We start from the raw sequence: 14,153 nt of genomic DNA on the forward strand, positions 1-14,153 counted from the left end.
GATAACCTTTCAGGCCCCTCCCCAATAATCCTATATATAGGTGAAGTTAAAAAATTGTGATAAATAGAGGAAACAAAATGGGTGTTTGTGACCTATATTTTGCAAAATTTCCTGACTCCGAGCGGGGACCCCAGGGTGCCTCGCCAATTTTTTTTTCAATTTTCAGTACCCCACCCCCCATGTTGAAAATCTTCCTAAGCCAATGTGTATGATGGCAAATCAGTGATAACAGTACAGAGTGCGTGTCGACTTCAAAACATTTAAATCTCCGATCGTCCCTGAAAAATCGTTTTTCAGTTTATAGCACCTTGTGAAAAGGTTCAGTAAATCCAGTATAATGAGACCTAAGCGTTAGCATCTTAAACATCCCCATCTGACAGGGCACAGTTCCTTAACCCCAATATATTTCTACATTCATATAATGACCTTCCATGTGTTGGGTACAAAACCTCATCGTCCGAGACTGAGTCTGTAATATCGCTTTACACTTTCTGATGGGGACTGATGTATTAGAAAGAAAAAAAAAATCGCCGCTAAATGATGAAGTGAAAATTTAGAGAAAATAAATGTAAAACATTACTTCTAGAGTATATAGAAAGATGCAATGAATCGGGATGAAATTGTAAATGCTATTTTCAGTAGAAAATCCTAAAACGCGCCCGGCTGCGGTGCTCGAATTTAAGTGATGAGTCTGTAATATCGCTTTAAATTTTCTGATGGGGACTGATGTGTCAGAAAGAAACAAGAAATGTCTTTAAAAAAGACAATGCCTCAAGAGATTCCAGCGGGCACCATTTGTTATTAGCTTATAAGAGATACTTGAAATGCTAGCTTTAAGCCATCTTGCAATGGTAATAATTCTGTTGTATTTAATGTAGGAATACCTGCATGCCGGTGGTAGTCCGAATAATCAGTCCCAAAACAAAATAGGCCTAGGCCCTATTCATTTACTGACATGATCGATGGACCCTGCATTTTTCAATACATTGATGCTGTAGCCTTCGTACTGAGGCTACACACAAGGAAACTAGGCTATAATCACGTATCATGAGCCCCGGATGCTTATATATAATAGAGAAATAGCTTAATAACTGTGTAGGAAATACAAAAAAATTGAAATACAATACAAATTGTCAATTGGTACACCTTTATACAGCAGAAGTTATCATACAGTGATAGTAAGATTTTTTCAAATAAAATCTCTTTTCTGTAAAATTGATTGCTGTGCTGAAAAATGTTGCATAATGGGTACTTGCTTTTTTGTACAGGTATTCATTGTAAGGTACCATCAATGATGGTCACAGAATTGGGAAAAATACATTTGCCCAAGTTAAATAATCACCTTTCTAAACAAAACAATTTCAATGTGAAATATCCTACTTGCAGGGTTGTCACCAGGACCAAAAAAAGTACTAAAAAGGCTACTACGAAATTTGATGATCATACCTAGCATAGGCCTAGGACAGGCCTAGGCAAAAAAAACCCTTTTTTTTCTAATAATTTCTCCACAAGCGTCATTTATGTCGACAAATTGTTCACAAATCCACAGCAGGGTTGCAAATATACCACCATGTCACTCAGAGTGTGACAATTTGTACAGATAAATTTATCACAACAGGTAATTTGGCCATTCGTCTGCATATTACTAAAAATAACGTCATTTATGTCGACAAATTGTTCGCAAATCCACCGGTTAGTTTTAAGGATATAATATATGGCATAAAATATGACAAATCATCAAAATAAATTTATAATGAATGCTTTTGTGGATATTTGCTAATACAATATATACATCTGACATGTGTAGATGATTTATGTCTTCAGTAGGAATTGGCTGAGGGAATTCCAATTGAATGAACTTTCAATAGCGTGATTTAATTTTTATGCGTACACTGCGCCGATATCGCCAGCGCAAAGCGATTGTGTGTGAGTATCATGAAGTGAATCCAACCATGCCAACGCACTCATAGACATACCACCTAGACCTATGATAGGGATGTTCATAAAATTTTGAAGTTCAATATTTTTAGCTGAAAGTTCTTTCATTTGAAAGAGAATTAAATTACCTAAACAATAAGGGGTCAATCATGTTTCTAGTGCATATACTTTTGAAGTTACAGACAAAAATAGTGACATCAAATTGCCCAAAATTTTGTGTGTGAAATTGTGACAGCAGGCACATGTACAATGCACACTATTTGACCCCAGATGACCTCCTATTCTTTACTGTAAGAAAGCTGTGTTGGATGGTCTTGATTTACACACAATTGCTTTTGAGCTAAATCGAGCGTCGACTTGGTGGAACATGGATTGCACTATGTGATAGTTTATGAATCCAGTATCATGCCAGTACCAACATAAGTCAACATCACTTAGGTTTTGGTTGTCAAAATAATTTTTTAGTGATTTTCTCCATTGAGCCCCACAGTAAAGACATTTTTTGACCGTACATGCACATTCCACTTCCCTATGGACGAACAGCGCCACCTTTAGTGTGTGATGTGTGATAGCCTACCTATGAGTGCCCATCCCTAACCAGGGCAGTAGGTGAAGCCACGTATCCAAGGTGATTTTGGTCGGTTGGTCGGAAAAAAAAAAAAAAAGCGTTCATATCTGGAGAGAAAGACGCGCTTTGCGTGATTGCTGCGCCATTATCACTCATGTCAAATGCAACATGTTCTGTACACGCGACTGGAGAGAAAGGCGCGCTGGTTTGTGTGATTCCAGCGCCATTATCGCTCGCATCAAATACAACATGTTCCGTAGACGCGAACATATCTGCTTGCTTGCACCTAGGTATGCATCCGTGTCAAAGTCGTTGCTAAGCAGTGTCCGCTTCATTACGCGAGTCAAAGTCACTGGTCTAGGTGCTCGTTTGTCTGGGAATGCACTCGTGATTGGTTAGCATTGTATCCAAGGTCGTGCGTTCGCGTTGTAGTTTGAAATACGCGATATATGATCGCGGTTGGATCGAGTGCAGCTGTTGAAATTAGGGGTTTATTCATATATTTTCATGACTAAACGATTGTTTATGCCCTCGGGCTTTACATACGCAACATTCTGCTTGCTGTTATTTCCCTCCAAAACTAAAAATACCATCATTTTAAACTAAAAACTACCAGTTCCTTATCATTTTTTAACAGTTTCTCCATCGCTAATTGTAAGAAAACGTTTTCTTGCTCAGTCCATCGTGCTTGGACGCGTGCGAACATCGCGTACATCACTCGCGCTTTATGCGTAAATAGCTCGCGAACATAGACGCCAGTAATATCCTACTCGCTAGCGTCCATCAGTTTTCGCGCGGCTTGTTTATGACCGGAACGCCGGGCATAAACGTTGTTTATGCCCGCCTATCGACCAATCACGCATGCTGTTATATAGCGAGTATGTATGAACCTGCGTTCATTCAAAAGTCTCAGCCTCCGGTGGTAGTAAGTAGGTATGCCAGGTGAATTCAAATTTGCCATCAAACTGCATCATTTTATACATCAAATTAAAGCCCTTGAGTAAAGAAAGCCAAAACTGGAAACCTTTTTTTCATAGCACTTTCCATAGTAAAGTTACACTTGTTCTCATTGCTTATAGGCCTACCCGGGGGTACCTGTATTTTCCCCGGTATTTTCACATCATATTTTGTGGTCAAAATGATTACAAATGTGTAAATTTGCAATCATTTCGTCGTGTGTAACGCGATACTCTCGAAGAGAGGAATGTACTCACCGGTAGAAGAAGAAGAAGAACGTTGTGAGTGCTACTACTTCAATAGTGAAACAGTTGACGCGAATTTCTCCAACATGTCGAATGCCAATTTATGCACCCTTATCAGCAAAAATACAGCTGATTTAGCCAAAGTGAACATGAAGTCATCGGTTATAATATTTTCCTAGCATATTGAGCTAACACCACAGCTACTTGGTTTTTTACAATATACTAGTATTAAAATAAAGAAAATCAGTAAAGCTTAACCCATCGAGCGATGCTTTAAAACCGGAGACAGCCCGAGACGAATATACCTAGTATAGGGGAGACCGGGGCAAAGTGGAACACATTTTTTTTGTGGCCCAATCAGGATTACGAAGGAAGGCAAGGCAAAATTTAAGGTTTACAAGATACATATTTGGTGCATACGCACCAATATGAACCTCGCGCCAATCGGGCCGTCTTCACGTACCAGAGGTAAAGTTTGACATATCGCATGACTCTGGGATATTTGGTTAAAAGGATAGAGGGTTAAGTGCACAAAGTACAAAAAAGTAACTATATCTCATTAACAATGATCCTATAGATATGCGACCACTGACTTTTTTGTTCCTTATGACCAGAGGAAAAGTTTGACATATCGCACAACTCTGTGGTATATTTGGTTAACAAGATAGAGGGTTAAATGCACAAAGTAGAAAAAAGTGACTATATCTCATTAACCAATAATCCTACAGATATGCGACCACTGACTTTTTTGTTCCTTATGACCAGAGGAAAAGTATGACAAATCGCACGACTCTGTGGTATATTTGGTTAAAAAGATAGAGGGCTAAATGCACAAAGTAGAAAAAAGTGACTATATCTCATAAACCAATGATCCTACAGAAATGCGACCACTGACTTTTTTGTTCCTTATGACCAGAGGAAAAGTTTGACATATCGCACGACTCTGTGGTATATTTGGTTAAAAAGATAGAGGGTTAAATGCACAAAGTAGAAAAAGTGACTATATCTCGTTAACCAATGATCCTACAGATATGCGACCACTGACTTTTTTGTTCCTTATGACCAGAGGAAAAGTATGACATATCGCACGACTCTGTGGTATATTTGGTTAAAAAGATAGAGGGCTAAATGCACAAAGTAGAAAAAAGTGACTATATCTCATAAACCAATGATCCTACAGAAATGCGACCACTGACTTTTTTGTTCCTTATGACCAGAGGAAAAGTTTGACATATCGCACGACTCTGTGGTATATTTGGTTAAAAAGATAGAGGGTTAAATGCACAAAGTAGAAAAAGTGACTATATCTCGTTAACCAATGATCCTACAGATATGCGACCACTGACTTTTTTGTTCCTTATGACCAGAGGAAAAGTATGACATATCGCACGACTCTGTGGTATATTTGGTTAAAAAGATAGAGGGCTAAATGCACAAAGTAGAAAAAAGTGACTATATCTCATAAACCAATGATCCTACAGAAATGCGACCACTGACTTTTTTTTTGTTCCTTATGACCAGAGGAAAAGTTTGACATATCGCACGACTCTGTGGTATATTTGGTTAAAAAGATAGAGGGTTAAATGCACAAAGTAGAAAAAGTGACTATATCTCGTTAACCAATGATCCTACAGATATGCGACCACTGACTTTTTTGTTCCTTATGACCAGAGGAAAAGTATGACATATCGCACGACTCTGTGGTATATTTGGTTAAAAAGATAGAGGGCTAAATGCACAAAGTAGAAAAAAGTGACTATATCTCATAAACCAATGATCCTACAGAAATGCGACCACTGACTTTTTTGTTCCTTATGACCAGAGGAAAAGTTTGACATATCGCACGACTCTGTGGTATATTTGGTTAAAAAGATAGAGGGTTAAATGCACAAAGTAGAAAAAGTGACTATATCTCGTTAACCAATGATCCTACAGATATGCGACCACTGACTTTTTTGTTCCTTATGACCAGAGGAAAAGTATGACATATCGCACGACTCTGTGGTATATTTGGTTAACAAGATAGAGGGTTAAATGCACAAAGTAGAAAAAAGTGACTATATCTCATCAACCAATGATCCTACAGAGATGTGACCACTGACTTTTTGTTCTTTATGACCAGAGGAAAAGTTTGACATATCGCACGACTCTGTGGGATATTTGGTTAAAAAGATAGAGGGTAAGTACACAAAGTACAAAAAAGTGACTATATCTCATTAAGCAATGATCCTACAGAGATGTGACTACTGACTTTTTTGTTCCTTATGACCAGAGGAAAAGTTTGACATATCGCACAACTCTGTGGGATATTTGGTTAAAAAGATAGAGGGTTAAGTACACAAAGTACAAAAAGTGACTATATCTCATTAACCAATGATCCTACAGCGATGTGACCACTGACTTTTTCGTTCTTTATGACCAGAGGAAAAGTTTGACATATCGCACGACTCTGTGGGATATTTGGTTAAAAAGATAGAGGGCTAAATGCACAAAGTAGAAAAAAGTGACTATATCTCATAAACCAATGATCCTACAGAAATGCGACCACTGACTTTTTTGTTCCTTATGACCAGAGGAAAAGTTTGACATATCGCACGACTCTGTGGTATATTTGGTTAAAGATAGAGGTTAAATGCACAAAGTAGAAAAAGTGACTATATCTCGTTAACCAATGATCCTACAGATATGCGACCACTGACTTTTTTGTTCCTTATGACCAGAGGAAAAGTATGACATATCGCACGACTCTGTGGTATATTTGGTTAACAAGATAGAGGGTTAAATGCACAAAGTAGAAAAAAGTGACTATATCTCATCAACCAATGATCCTACAGAGATGTGACCACTGACTTTTTTGTTCTTTATGACCAGAGGAAAAGTTTGACATATCGCACGACTCTGTGGGATATTTGGTTAAAAAGATAGAGGGTTAAGTACACAAAGTACAAAAAAGGATGCAGCCAAAGATAGGAGCTTGTAGTCACCTGCTCCGCAGCCGACTGATGATTCCGCTTTGCCCCGTGTTCCACTTTGCCCCGATCTCCCCTAAATATTCGTCTCAGGCTGAACTATTTAGCTACCGTTCACAAAAAATTCGACATTTTTGTAAGACGGGGGATGCAGGCCCTTTAAATATCCCTAAAATCCTTCACAGATACCTTATTTCAGATTAACTTCTTTAAAACAATAAAAACTTTACACATTCAAAGCTTTATATTCTTTTCAAAGTCCAGAATCAAGTCAAACATTTTTATAATCACTCTTCAAGGCAAACATTTTACTACAACCCCGTATAAAGAATTTATGACCGTCCCTGTCATTTTTTTTTCTAATGCATAATTCATTAGCCCGAAATGCAGACTCATTGAGCATTTTGTACTGTAAGAACTTCGTGGCAACATGGAAAACGTAGCCCAAATGTACTTGACAGAATGATTTGTCATGGCAATCCGGCCATTATTTCGCCCAATAGTCGTGTTTCATGTTCCAATTCGAATACATACTGCTTTCGGCAGAAAAACAAATTCGCCGCTACATGATGAAGTGAAAATTTAGAGAAAACAATGTAAAATATTACTTCTGGAAAGATGCAATGAATCGGGATGAGATTCTAAATGCTACATTATCTTCAATAGATATCGCGGAAAAAATCCTAAAACGCGCCCAGTTGCGGTGCGCGAATTAAAAAAATCGGCATTCGGCCTAATGCCGCTATTAAAAAAGGGGGTGGGGGTGGGGAGGGGGAGAAAGGAGGTAAAACCAGAGAAACATGCATATATGCAGAAAGTGACGAGTCTGTAAAATCACTTTAAACTTTCTGATGGGGATTGATGTAGGCCTATTAGATAGAAAAAAATCGCCGTTGCATGATGAAGTGAAAATTTAGAGAAAATAATGTAAAACATTAATTCTAAGATGCAATGAATCGGGATGAGATTCTAAATGCTATCTTTAGTAGATATCGCGAAAAAAAATCCTAAAACGCGCGCGGCTGTGGTGCACAAAAAAAAAAAAACCCAGAGAAACATGCAGATGCGGAAAGTGATGAGTCTGTAAAATCACTTTAAACTTTCTGATGGGGACTGATGTAGGCCTATTAGAAAGAAAAAATCGCCGTTGCATGATGAAGTGAAAATTTAGAGAAAATAATGTAAAACATTAATTCTAGAGTAGAAAGATGCAATGAATCGGGATGAGATTCTTAATGCTATCTTCAGTAGATATCGCGAAAAAATCCTAAAACGCGCACGGTTACTCTGCGCGAATTCAATTATTATTTTTATGTTTTTGCTTGCTATCTTCTGAAGATAGCAATATTGGTCAGCTTCGTCATTTTAACATATCTTTATAGCTTTGCATTCGGCCTAATGCCGATTTTTCTCTAATCGCGCAGCCCCGGTCAATGCAGTTCATTACAACAAGTTAACATGGGCAAGAGGACAAACTATAATTAGCTGATACCCCAATGCTTAATTTACATATAGCCAATCATAGTGCACTGCTGTTTCAGTAGTAATGAATAAACAACAGTTGTTGGTTGAGCTATCACGCATTGACCTGATGTGACCCCATGCGAGTAATCAATTTCGTATGTAAATGAGATAGAGAGGATCGCAAAGCGCATGCACATCTATCAGACTGCTGTGGCAACGCACAAGCAAATGAGGAGAAACTACAATCATTATTTGGGGAGGGTGATGTAATTCGTGATGCCCTCGTCCCCGCATGTTATTGCAAAACGCAAATAAATGGAATATTTTTCTTCTTTAATATCTGTTCGTAAATTGTAAAGGCCTACGGAAAAGAAAACCAATAAACAGCATTTCCAAAAAAAAAAAATAGGCCTATAAAACCCCGGAATAAAACATCAAGTCCGGCCATTTAACATTGTATCGTGTATTTACAGTAAATGAATATTTTATTTAGTTTATATTCACAGATTTTATTTCAACGTAATATTTCCCAAATTTTAAAACCTAATTTTGGAATACTGATAATAATTCATTAGTCCTAAAGTAAGTCACGATGCACGGAAAAAGAGAATAAAAACCAGGAACAAATTGCTTTAAACTATCAGTGAATATTATAGTACCATTAAAATTGCACGAAAAGCGATATAAAAGAAACCCCAATTGAAAATGCGTTCACCCAGATCCCATTGTGTATATAATGACGTCATGCCATTCATAACGTAACTATCACGCCCTGCACGGTGGGTCATTAGCATGTTATTTGATGGAATGTTTGAGATCGAAAGATGCCTATGAATATTGGACAGGTACCTATGGTAAAAATATGTCGAATGCCTTGATATTTGGCTCGAATGTGCTTTAGGGTCGACAGGAACTATTGGGCGTGTTACTATGACTATAGAGTACATGAGTGACACATAAATCGACTCTGGCCGCTGAGGTCTTGCTTCATCGATGGGTAGTTCTCATAGCATGTGTTTTCAATGGAACTTGACCGGAACAGAGGGTGGCGAGTTGTAAAAGTTATAGGTTTCGAAGCAATGGGTACATGCATATTTTTTTTACAAAAGAATACATGTTTGGTATTGATGGTTAGAGGAAATATTGAATTTACATAGGAAACAGTTACTTTATCAAAAATTTGTTTCTGTTGGGAACAGGAGATTCTCAAAACGGGGTACATGCATTTAGCCCATACCAAGCTATGCATGAAATACGGCGTGTTATTGACAATGTGTTTTGCATTGAAGGATGTCCATTTACTTGTTGTAATGCGTTTCGTGCCGTACTGAATCATCATCTACAACTCGTGTTAGGCAATGTTTTTCTTTTAATATTATTGTTTTTTTATGTTTTTTGCTTGCTATCTTCTGAAGATAGCAATTTTGGTCAGTTTCGTCATTTTAACATTTCTTTATAGCTTTGCATTCGGCCTAGTGCCGATTTTTCTATAAGCGCGCAGCTAGCCCCGGTCAGTTATGGTGGGTTCATAGTAAATCGGTGTGCATCGGCAGCAACGGTGATTTTAAGCGGGCGACGGGCGCCGTTTGGCCCCCAGAAACCAGGCAAGTGCGCTCGTGACAAGGCAAAATAATATAGACGGGCGACACCCATTTTCTCCTCCGAGTGGCGCTCGTACGTCTCCAACACTACCTGACTCTAAAATTTAAGTAGAAATTACCTGTAAGCTTAACAAGTTTTGTTGACGAAAACATCGTTTTAAAATCATGAACTGCGTACGCACGTAGAATTCAGTGCCCAGGTCAGTCTGCATAATTTAGTTATCGGCAGCTTTTCGTGCACGAGTTGGACTCGGGGAAAAGATTTCATTCATGGAGTTACCCCAAAAGATTTTCGGTAAACTATCGACTATTTCCGGTGGGGATGACGTCATGAACATGAACCATGACCCCATTAAATATTAAAATGGCCGTCACACACAGAAAAAACTATGGAAATTGATTGAGTTTTCGCCAAGTTTTTGCACCTTTTTCTGACCACGTTTCGGAACAAAACTGACATGGAAATGAGAAAATTTATCATAGCGACTAGTGATGGAATATCACGGCGGAAATGCACTTTAACGTTTTATTTGAGCAATAAAGTTTGTACAACACCGCACAGTCTGTGCACTGTGTAGTGGGGGAGGTGCACTGCAGAGAGCACATGTTATGTGAGCGTACTGCACGGTGTAATTTTGTAATTAATTAATTTTTTTATTTTTTTAATAACATTATACTGCAGTGCTTTTATTTTAGATCCCCAAACTTGAAATAATAATTTTTTTTTTTTAAAGTGGCCCTGGTTCATCCAAAGTGGCCCCTGGTTCACTCCAAATCTTGGTGAACCAGGGGCCACTTTTTTTGCCAAAGTGGCCCCTGGTTCACGCGCTCTTATTTTCACCCTTGATCGGCAGACGTCTGCCGACGTCGCTGGCGATGAACACAAACACCCAGCGATTCCGTTGCGCTGCTCCATCGCCCAGCGATGATCGGTCGACGATGCGCGTACTGAGTTCGCACGGCGATGAGAGCGGCGATGAGCGGTGTGAAAAGACGCCATTTTTTTGTTTGTCAGTCGCTTACTTGAAATCTCAGCTAATAAATCCAAAAAAAGTCAACAATTCTCAATGTTTATGACTTAAAACTTCGTACATATAAAGATTTGCGGACATGGTGATATTGTGTCCTCAGTGACTCTTAAATGGTACGAGATCTTTGAAAGGAAAGGATGCCAAATCACCGTAAACAACGCACACAATTTTCGTATTGGGCTGTCAATGACATGTCATGACTGCAACTAGTGCAACTGTGCAGTGTACACGAAAATGTTCATGTTCATATTCACGTGGATCACATACTCCGTAGCACTGTCTTCGGTAAGGAATCCTGCCTTTCTGCCTCAGGAATGCATTCCAGTATAAAACCTGAACTTCTGATGTCACAAATGTTCGGTAAGTACAGTTTTAACACTTGCATGACTAGGGCCCTAGCCTACATGGCCTAGCATGCCATGCATGATTATGCCGAGGCCTGTCAAAGAAAGATATGTAGGACACTGGTGCAATGAGGATTGTATGCTGATTTAAAACATAAAATATGAATTAACCGCTTCGCAGGGTTGGTGCGATCCATGCATTCAATGTATGCATGCCCTAAAGCCAAAGGGCACCGCAGTTCGGAGAACGTTACTACAATACAAGCCCGTCATCCCCGGGATTTTATCATGTCGAATCATATCATGGAATAGGGTCTAGTGTCGGGCATGATTTAATAATTACCGGTAATATTTATACGATATGCAACCGTGAAAATCTTCAATAGGACCTAGGACCGCATGACAGGCTACATCCATGACAACTGCTACGTCAATGACATATTTTTGGCTTCACGGTGAATAGGCCTGGCACAGTCATGACAGTGGCAGTGAAAATAAATGCAAGTCTGGACTTGGAGTCTGGACCAGAGACAGCGGCAGCCTAGGCTAGGTCTATGCGGTCAGGCTACACTGGATGGGCTAATGGCTTCATCTGGACCCTTTTATCGTGCCCAAATTTAAATATTAATGCTATGCAGAAGCCTAGGCCAAGGGGTGACCAGGCTAGCACAGGTTGAGCTCTGTCTTTTATACCCTACTTCAAGTACCGGGGGTAGTTTATATTAAAATAGAGGAGGCTTATGCCTGCTATTTTATGCCAAATGACATGCTATAAAATGAAGGGAAAACAGAATATAAGGTAGAGTATTCTGAGTAGGCTTAGGCCATCTTAGATTTTTAAAGACTACCGGGTATTTTGTAACCAGTAATTTTGAAAAGATGTTATCGGCGCGGCTTGGTTGAAAAAATAATTATTCAAATCGTGTTTCTTTTCTTTTCACCAACTAGGTTATTGACGTGACTTGAAGTGAACTGGTAGAAACCTAACCATGTTCTTCAGATGTGGAGTGAATGGGATCACATCTAGGGCCTACTGAGAGAACAAATAGAGTACCATTTTTTGTACCAACAGGAGAAAGGTACGGTTTGTAGTAAATAAATGTACAACTTTATTTGATAATTTAAAGGCATATAAATTATTCATATTTTGATTTTATGATGTCATGTGGTACAACCATAATATAACATGAAATAACAGATTCCACTAGAAAAAGTAAAAACATTATTATAATCCACATGACATGCCAAAACGATTTTTCGTACTATAGGCCTATATGTACTATGTTGTAGAGTCACTGTAAGGCCTAAAAACTGTTTGATTGGGGTAACATAAAAAACATTGGGGTAGGTTGAAGGGTTTTTTTTTTAAATTTATTTATTAATGTGGTTTTTTTTTTCTTCATTTTTTTTTACTGTTAGGGAAGGTGGGGTTATGCCAATCAAACAATTTTTTAGGCCTAAGTCAAATGTAAAATAGGGCCTACATTAATTATTTGTACAAACATTAAAACTCACAATCTCCGAATATCTTGTCTTTAAGGCCGTATAAAATTAATGTTTTGGTTCTTGTCCCTCCTCAATTTCTGGGATTTGTCAGATTTTTTTATAGCTTTTTCAAAATATTTTAGACTTTGGAATACTTTTCCTCAAACACTGTTGAGAAAAAAAATGTTCTAGAGCATTGTTTAATTTTTACATCCAGATTTAGTTTTAACATCCTAACAACCCATAAAATAGCCCTGTGTTGCAAGAGCTGTGAAGGCAAATATAATAAGGGGTGTCTGACATTTATATTAGTTTACTGTTGTAATATTGCAAGTATCACAATATTTCTTAAATTCTTTCATTTATTAACAGATACAAAATGGCACCTGTACCTGAACTGGCCTACAGCATTAAGTTAACACTAGAGATGGATGATATGGTCTGGATATACTCTGCACCCCCCCCATTTCAGCTCACACTACTTGAAATCTCCTACTGGCGGTTCGATATCATACCATAGTGCATTGTAATGGTCAATGGACCTGACTTACGACATAGTTGCCATTGAAGATCAAGTCATGAAGAATCCACACTGAGTCGAGTGGTGTGTCCCCTTCCAATAAGGAACCCACCATTAAACTTTTTTTTTGTAAGTGGCCACTTGGCCAGGCCAGCTCGTCAGATTATTTTCATTTTTTAGAAATATTAATGTACTCCAGACAAACAATTTGGCAGTCATTCCAGGGATAATACCAGTGCCAATGAAAAGAGTCGAATAAAACTAAAAGATACATTCAGATTGGCCTTACTTTATGGTGGTGTTCCTCAAGGCAATGGCATTGGTCTTGTTTCATATTTTACGGTATTTTCATTGATCAATGATGCCATGGCTATTCCAAAATCCAAACCATAAAGTTTGGAAGTTTGTAGTTGATTTGTTGAGGGCCTATAATGGAACCATTATCATGCAAGCCTCAGTTCCTGGATGTATCTGCATCACTTGGACTAATGAAAACAAATGGAGGCTGTTTTAAAATTCTTAGGTTTCAATGTATATTTTTTAAGCTTTGATTTGTTTAGTTTTCCCCATGCATTTTAGCATAATTCAATTTTATATGTTGCTGGTTTGATGCTAAACGAAGTTTAGCTGTGTGTGTGCGGGGGTGGGGTGGAGGTGCAGAAAATGTTAACCTTTTGCCAAAAAAATGTTAACCCTGGCATCTTTTTTTTTTTTTTTATTTCCCCACATGTGATGCCCAAGGTTTTCCATTTATAAATTTGACATCGGTACAAATAAATAAAAACCAAGTCAAGGTTTCCCCCTAGGCCCTCAAGAACCGCAACATTTTCCTGATTCCTTCAGATTTCACACCACCAAATAGAATTATATCGTTGTGCGCCCTTAATTTCACTTCTTAGAAAAACCCATGCATTCTCAATTTAAGCATTAAAATGAACAGAAATTTGCATAATTTTAGCCAAATTTGGATTGGTCATGATTAGTAATATTATTTCCTGCATGTGTACCACAGATGGGCAAGATCAAATAAT

At 38.3% G+C, this 14,153-nt stretch overlaps 1 long non-coding RNA gene across 1 annotated transcript; it reads left to right on the forward strand.

Annotated features, from left to right (window-relative positions):
* The first annotated feature begins 10,909 nt into the window (after positions 1-10,909).
* Positions 10,910-13,061, forward strand: LOC140151827 (uncharacterized). Its single transcript, XR_011858973.1, has 3 exons — positions 10,910-11,133; positions 12,066-12,196; positions 12,975-13,061. It is a non-coding gene; the product is annotated as an uncharacterized lncRNA (long non-coding RNA).
* The last annotated feature ends 1,092 nt before the right edge of the window (positions 13,062-14,153 follow it).

Source organism: Amphiura filiformis, chromosome 5 (assembly GCF_039555335.1).
Source record: "Amphiura filiformis chromosome 5, Afil_fr2py, whole genome shotgun sequence".
In the NCBI taxonomy this organism is placed as follows: domain Eukaryota; kingdom Metazoa; phylum Echinodermata; class Ophiuroidea; order Amphilepidida; family Amphiuridae; genus Amphiura; species Amphiura filiformis.